General features: G+C 47.6%; 1 long non-coding RNA gene across 1 annotated transcript; it reads right to left on the bottom strand.

The window, feature by feature from the left end:
* Nucleotides 1–577: 577 nt before the first annotated feature.
* Nucleotides 578–5520, bottom strand: LOC308359332. Its single transcript, XR_013968426.1, has 3 exons — nucleotides 5402–5520; nucleotides 1477–1590; nucleotides 578–1342 (listed from the first exon to the last, which is right to left on the bottom strand). It is a non-coding gene; the product is annotated as an uncharacterized lncRNA (long non-coding RNA).
* Between the last annotated feature and the right edge of the window lie 169 nt (nucleotides 5521–5689).

Raw genomic sequence — 5689 nt, 5'->3', positions numbered from 1 at the left:
AAATGGCAAGATTCCATTATTTTTGATGGCTGAGTAATATTCCTGTGTGTGTGTGTGTGTGTGTGTGCGCGCGCGCGCGCGCATGCACACGTATGTGTATGTCACATCTTTATCCATTCATCAGTCGATGGACACTTGGGCCCTCTCCACAGTTCAGTTATTGCTGATAACGCTGCTGTAAACATCAGGGGGCAGGTGCCACTTCGAATTTGTGTTTTTGTACCCTTGGGTCAAATACCTACTAGTGCAGTTGCTGGACCGTAGGGTGGTTCCATTTTCAACTTTCTGAGGAGCCTCCAAACTCTTCTCCAGAGTGGCTGCACCTGTTTCCATTCCCACCAACAGCGCAGGAAGAGTTGCCCTTTGTCCACATCCTCCCCGACACTTGTTTCTCGTGTTGTTGATTTTAGCCATTCTCATATGTGTGAGGTGCATCTCATTGTGGTTTTAATTTGTATTTCCCTGATGCCGAGTGATGTTGAGCATCTTTCCATGTGTCTGTAAGCCATTTGGATGTCTTTTTGGAAAAGTGTCCATATTTTTCTGCCCATTTCTTCTTATTTTTTTTAATATTTTATTTATTTATTTGACAGACAGATCACAAGCAGGCAGAGAGGCAGGCAGAGAGAGAGGAGGAAGCAGGCTCCCTGCTGAGCAGAGAGCCCAATGCGGGACTTGATCCCAGGACCCTGAGATCATGACCTGAGCCGAAGGCAGAGGCTTTAACCCACTGAGCCACCCAGGCGCCCCGGAAGCTTTTTATCTTGATGAAGTTGTCCCGATAGTTCGTTTTTGGGTATGTGCCCTTGCCTCTGGCGCGTGTCTAAGAAGAACTTGCTGCAGCCGAGGTTGAAGAGGTTTCTCCTGTGTTCTCTAGGATTTTGTTTTTAAAGATTTTATTTGTGTGTGTGAGAGAGAGAGAGCACACAAGCAGGGGGAGTGGCAGCCAGAAGGAGAAGCAGGCTCCCCACTGAGCAAAGAGCCTGATGCGGGACTCGAACCCAGGACGCTGGGATCATGACCTGAGCCGAAGGCAGGTGCTTAATGGGCTGAGCCAGCCAGGCATCCCTCTTCTAGGATTTTCATGGTTTCATGACTCACATTTAGGTCTTTCATCCATTTTGAATTTGTTTTTGTGTATGGTGTAAGACATCGATTTTCATTCTTCTGCCCGTTGCTGTCCAGTTTTCCCAACACAATTTGTTGAAGAGACTGTGTTTTTCCCATTGGACATTCTTTTCTGCTCTGTCGAAGATTAGTGGACCAAATAGCTGTGGGTACATTTCTGGGTCTCTCCTGATCTTAAAACCCGAGAGAAGAAATGAAAATTGAAAATGTCTCCCTGTTCAAAGGGGAAACAAAGTGAGGGGGAGGAAAAGTGTATTAAACCAGTAACAGGATGATAGAAACCCCTAAGTAAATCTCAAAGCTTTGCCTTTTTGTTTCTTTCTTTACTTGTATCCAATGAACATTCACCTTATCTTGAAGCCAAATCCTTGTTTCATTTCTTTGGAATTCTGTGTCCTTTTCCCCACGGCTCTTCTCTGTGCTCTGCTGGGAAGCTCAGGTCACACTTTGGTACTGGATATCCTGGCCACAAGAAAGACAGGAAACATAAAGAGTTTGGGTCACCACTGACTATTCCTGGATTCAAGTTGATTTCCGGGGCAGATGGCCTCTCTACATCTATTTCCTCACTTAGGATGATTTCACCTAGTTCCTGTCAGGCAGTATTTCAGTGTTTAAATAAAACCAAAATGAGGGGAAAGCTTTTGTGCTCAATTCAAGGCTACTGTCCTCCATCCAATCTGTGGGCGAGGAGTGAATTAATTCTATGTTAAAAATCAATGCACTAAATTAGTTTTTTTTTTTAAGATTTTATTTATTCACTTGACAGACAGAGATCACAAGTAGACAGAGAGGCAGGCAGAGAGAGAGGAGAAAGCAGGCTTTCCACGGAACGGAGAGCCCGATGCGGGGCTCAATCCCAGGACCCTGGGATCATGACCTGAGCTGAAGGCAGAGGCTTTAACCCACTGAGCCACCCAGGCGCCCCACTAAATTAGTTTTTATATTATCTTTTGAATATTTTGTTAAGGGAATTATCTAAGTCAGGACTAAAATGCCAAAAGGAGAGAGAGAGAGAGGTAGATATAGGTAGGTAAAATTGGGAGTTTGGGAACTGTGTACCGGATTAATTTCAGTTAAGAGATTTTCAAATAAAAATTGATATGTGAACTTGGTTGGTGGTAATCAGCAAATACTGTCTTTATATGTTTCTTTTAGCTGAATTCTAGAAGTGGATTTTCTTGAAGTTAACCAAAACAACTATCCAAGAGTGTTTCTGGCAATCCAGAGACAGCTGGTAAAACTGTATCCACCTCAGTCCCTGCTGTGCCCTACCACCGAGAGCAGCTAGTTTACAGCCTCTTTCTGTGTCCCTTCCGCCCCTTCTCACCCCAGACAAAATTTACTGCCCTGCAACAAAGTGTGGGTTGGTAAATGGTGGTTTATGATTCAAGGAGGAAACATGAGGAAATGTTTAAATATGAGAATTATGTTTAAATATGAGGAACAAACATGAGGAAAATGTTTAAATATTAACATTCCAAAACAATATTAGCAAGTTAGATTGGTTAATGTGAATCTGAAGGAAAACTTAAATTTTAGAACATTTTACCAATATACAGGAAGTGGACCAAAATGCCTTAGTTTATTTTCACGGAGAACGGTGACATATTTCAGATTAAAATAAAATGCATTTCAAATGAAATGCCATGTAAAGTCAGTATTTTGTTTATAATTGGATTTCAAAGGTAAGAGTAAGATCAAAGAGCAATTTCATACATGCAGAGCCAAACCCTGAGCCATAGATCACAGGGAATCTATAGTACAATCAAGTGGGATGAAACCAAAGCTGGGAGGACTGGCAGATAGCAAAGGCTTAGGGTAGCAGGAGCCTGGAGGCCAGGGTATCCTCAGGTGAGAGGCAGGGAAAGCAAATATTGCAGGCTGATGGGAGCGGCTTATTCGGTCCCTCACCAAAGAGCATAGACCAGAAAGTCTTAACACTGTGTATTTCATCAAATACTGGTTTGAAGACCACGGGCAGACAACTGCATCCCTTGCGTGCAAGGGAACCTGTAAGAGTTGGGTAAGTCCTGAAAGCAGCTCCAGAGACAGGATCTAGTGACCATAACAGCTAAGGCCAGGATTCATAGGGGTTCTTTATCTAGACTGAAATTTGTTTTTCTCTGTTTTAATAGTCAGGGAGCCACCCCGACAGCTGAGGACAAGAAAATATAAGAAAGCAGAATCAATAATGGTCGCCAGAGGGCATACTTACTTCCCTGAACTTACTTTTCACCAAAGACCTAAAAGAGTGGTTCTTAATCTTTTTGGTGGTTTTGAGAACTTGATGAACTTGATCTGCTTCCTAGAAAATATACACCTACATGCAGGTCTGCATACAGTTATCAAAACTTACAAGATCTCCAAATCCAACTCTTGTGATCCTCCAGAGTTGCACAAGCCAGTACAGTAGCCACCCGGTGGCACTTAAGAACAGGAGCTACATTTTGCCATCACAGTAAGTTCTACTGGACAGGGCTGCTCTAGAATTTCATGGGCTCTAGAGTAAGAACTCCTCCCCCAAATGAGCCCCTGTAGTTCTACTGGCCGGTAACCCTACTCCCAGTAATATTCCCACTATTCTGTCTGAATATAGACAGGCCTTAAAGAAACGGAGGAAGAATATTAACAGTAATTTGAATAACTCAGAAAGTCCATCTAGCTTCAAGTCCCCATTAATAAACTTAACTTAGGGGTGCCTGGGTATGTGTCTTCGGCTCAGGTCATGATCCCAGGGGTCCTGGGATCGAGCCCCATATCTGGCTCAGCAAAGAGCCTGCTTCTCCCTCGCCCTCTGCTGCTGCTCCTGCTTGTGCTCTCTGTCAAATAAAATCTTAAAAAAACAAACAAACACCTTAAACTTAAATAACAGATGATTCTTTCTTTCCCATCTCAAGATATGTGTAGTCTTGCAAACATTTCCATGTCCCACATCCTGCAATAAAAATCCAACTGGCTTTTCTGTGAGATAGGGTGAGACTTGAGGAATTTACGGTGCCTTAGTAACAACTAGTATCACATTGAGTTCATGCTAAGTGCCAGGTACCATTCTAAGCGTCCTACACATTAGCTCATTTAATCCTCACCCAATGTTACAAGGTGGGGATAGTCTTATCCCCTCAAAACAGGTAAGAGAACTGAAGTTTGGGGATTAGCAAGATTGAATAACTTGTTCGAGATAAGGTAGTAAATGACGGCGAAGTGGTTATAAGGTTAGAATCTGTAGTCTCCTGCAATATGTTGAAAACACAAAAACGGCCTTAGAGGACTCTGAGGTCACATGATTCAACGGGAGTTTATGAAATGGACCTATACCTGCTTGTGTGCTCTGCGGCTGCTGAGGCCACATTTCCCACAACAGCTGCGGACCTCTCTCCCTCGAGCGGAAAAAAACGAAATACTCAGGACTTTTTCCACTCAGTCCTGCAAAGCCGACCTCTCTGTCCTCACACCACCCTTTACTATTCTGGCAGCCTTGAACTAGACGGACTAGCTGTGTGACCCTGAACAGGGCGTTAAGTGACACTCGGTGCTGTTGCCCGTTACATGGGGATGATAATAGCGTCTCCGTCCCAGTTTTGTGTGCTGTCAGCGCCCAGCTGCATGAGGCAGGGGCTCAATAAAAGGTTACTGGTTGTCACGATTCACTGCTACGACGCCTCTATTTCCTGAGCCCACGATCTTGAATGTCGATGGAGGGAAGGGACATACTGAGCCGACTCTCCGGGTTTCCTTCCGTCCGCCCCTCGCAGTGAAATTCACAGCCTTCATCCCAAGACCCGCGTAGGACCCAGGAGGGAGCTGAAGAACGCTCCTGCCCTGGCAGGGGTGGACCGCAGGCGGCATGTCCCGGATCCCAGGCGCCCTCGGGGACCTCCAGCCTCCAAAAGCGAGGCCCTGACCGGGTCAGGGACAGAAACCTGCGGGACGAACGGCCACGGCGCGCAGCTCCTCACCGCGGGGTACCAGCCTCGAGCGCGGGGCGCGGGACACCGGGCGCGGATGACGCCACAGACTACGTCTCCCGGCAAGCCCCGCGGCGACGCTGACCCGAGCGCGCCCGCACCGGTGGCCGAGAGGACCCTGGCTTCCGTGCTTCTGAGGCCGTCGGGGCCAGGGGACCCTCTCCTGCCGCCCCGAGTAACCAGAGCGGGTGGGGACTGCCCTTAAACCGGGACAGTGGTTCTCAAACTTGTGTCTCGGGGAAGGGCTTGTTAACAATTCAGATTGCCGCGCCCCCCCCCCCCCCCCCCCCGCGACGCTAACGCACTGGATTTCGCGTGGCTCGGGGTTTTCACTGCAGCAGGCTTGCCGGGGGACTCCGAGCCGATAGGCCACCGGTCACGCCCTCCTCAGGCTTGTTTCTCGTGAACGTACCTGCCCCGCCTCTCGCCTCCAATTGGCCCGCCGATCGTCCCGCCCCCGCAGGCAAATCTTCCCTTCTGGTTGGCCGGCGGTGAGTCGGTGGCGAGACCTGACCCAACGGGCGCTAGAATTCGCGGATCCTGACCCGGAAGTTAGTCCCGAGGCTGCGCCGTTGGCCGCGGTCGCCGAGCGC

This window comes from Martes martes (genome assembly GCF_963455335.1).
Source record: "Martes martes genome assembly, chromosome: 18".
Classification (NCBI taxonomy): Eukaryota; Metazoa; Chordata; class Mammalia; order Carnivora; family Mustelidae; genus Martes; species Martes martes.
This window is presented reverse-complemented; position numbering and strand designations above follow the sequence as displayed.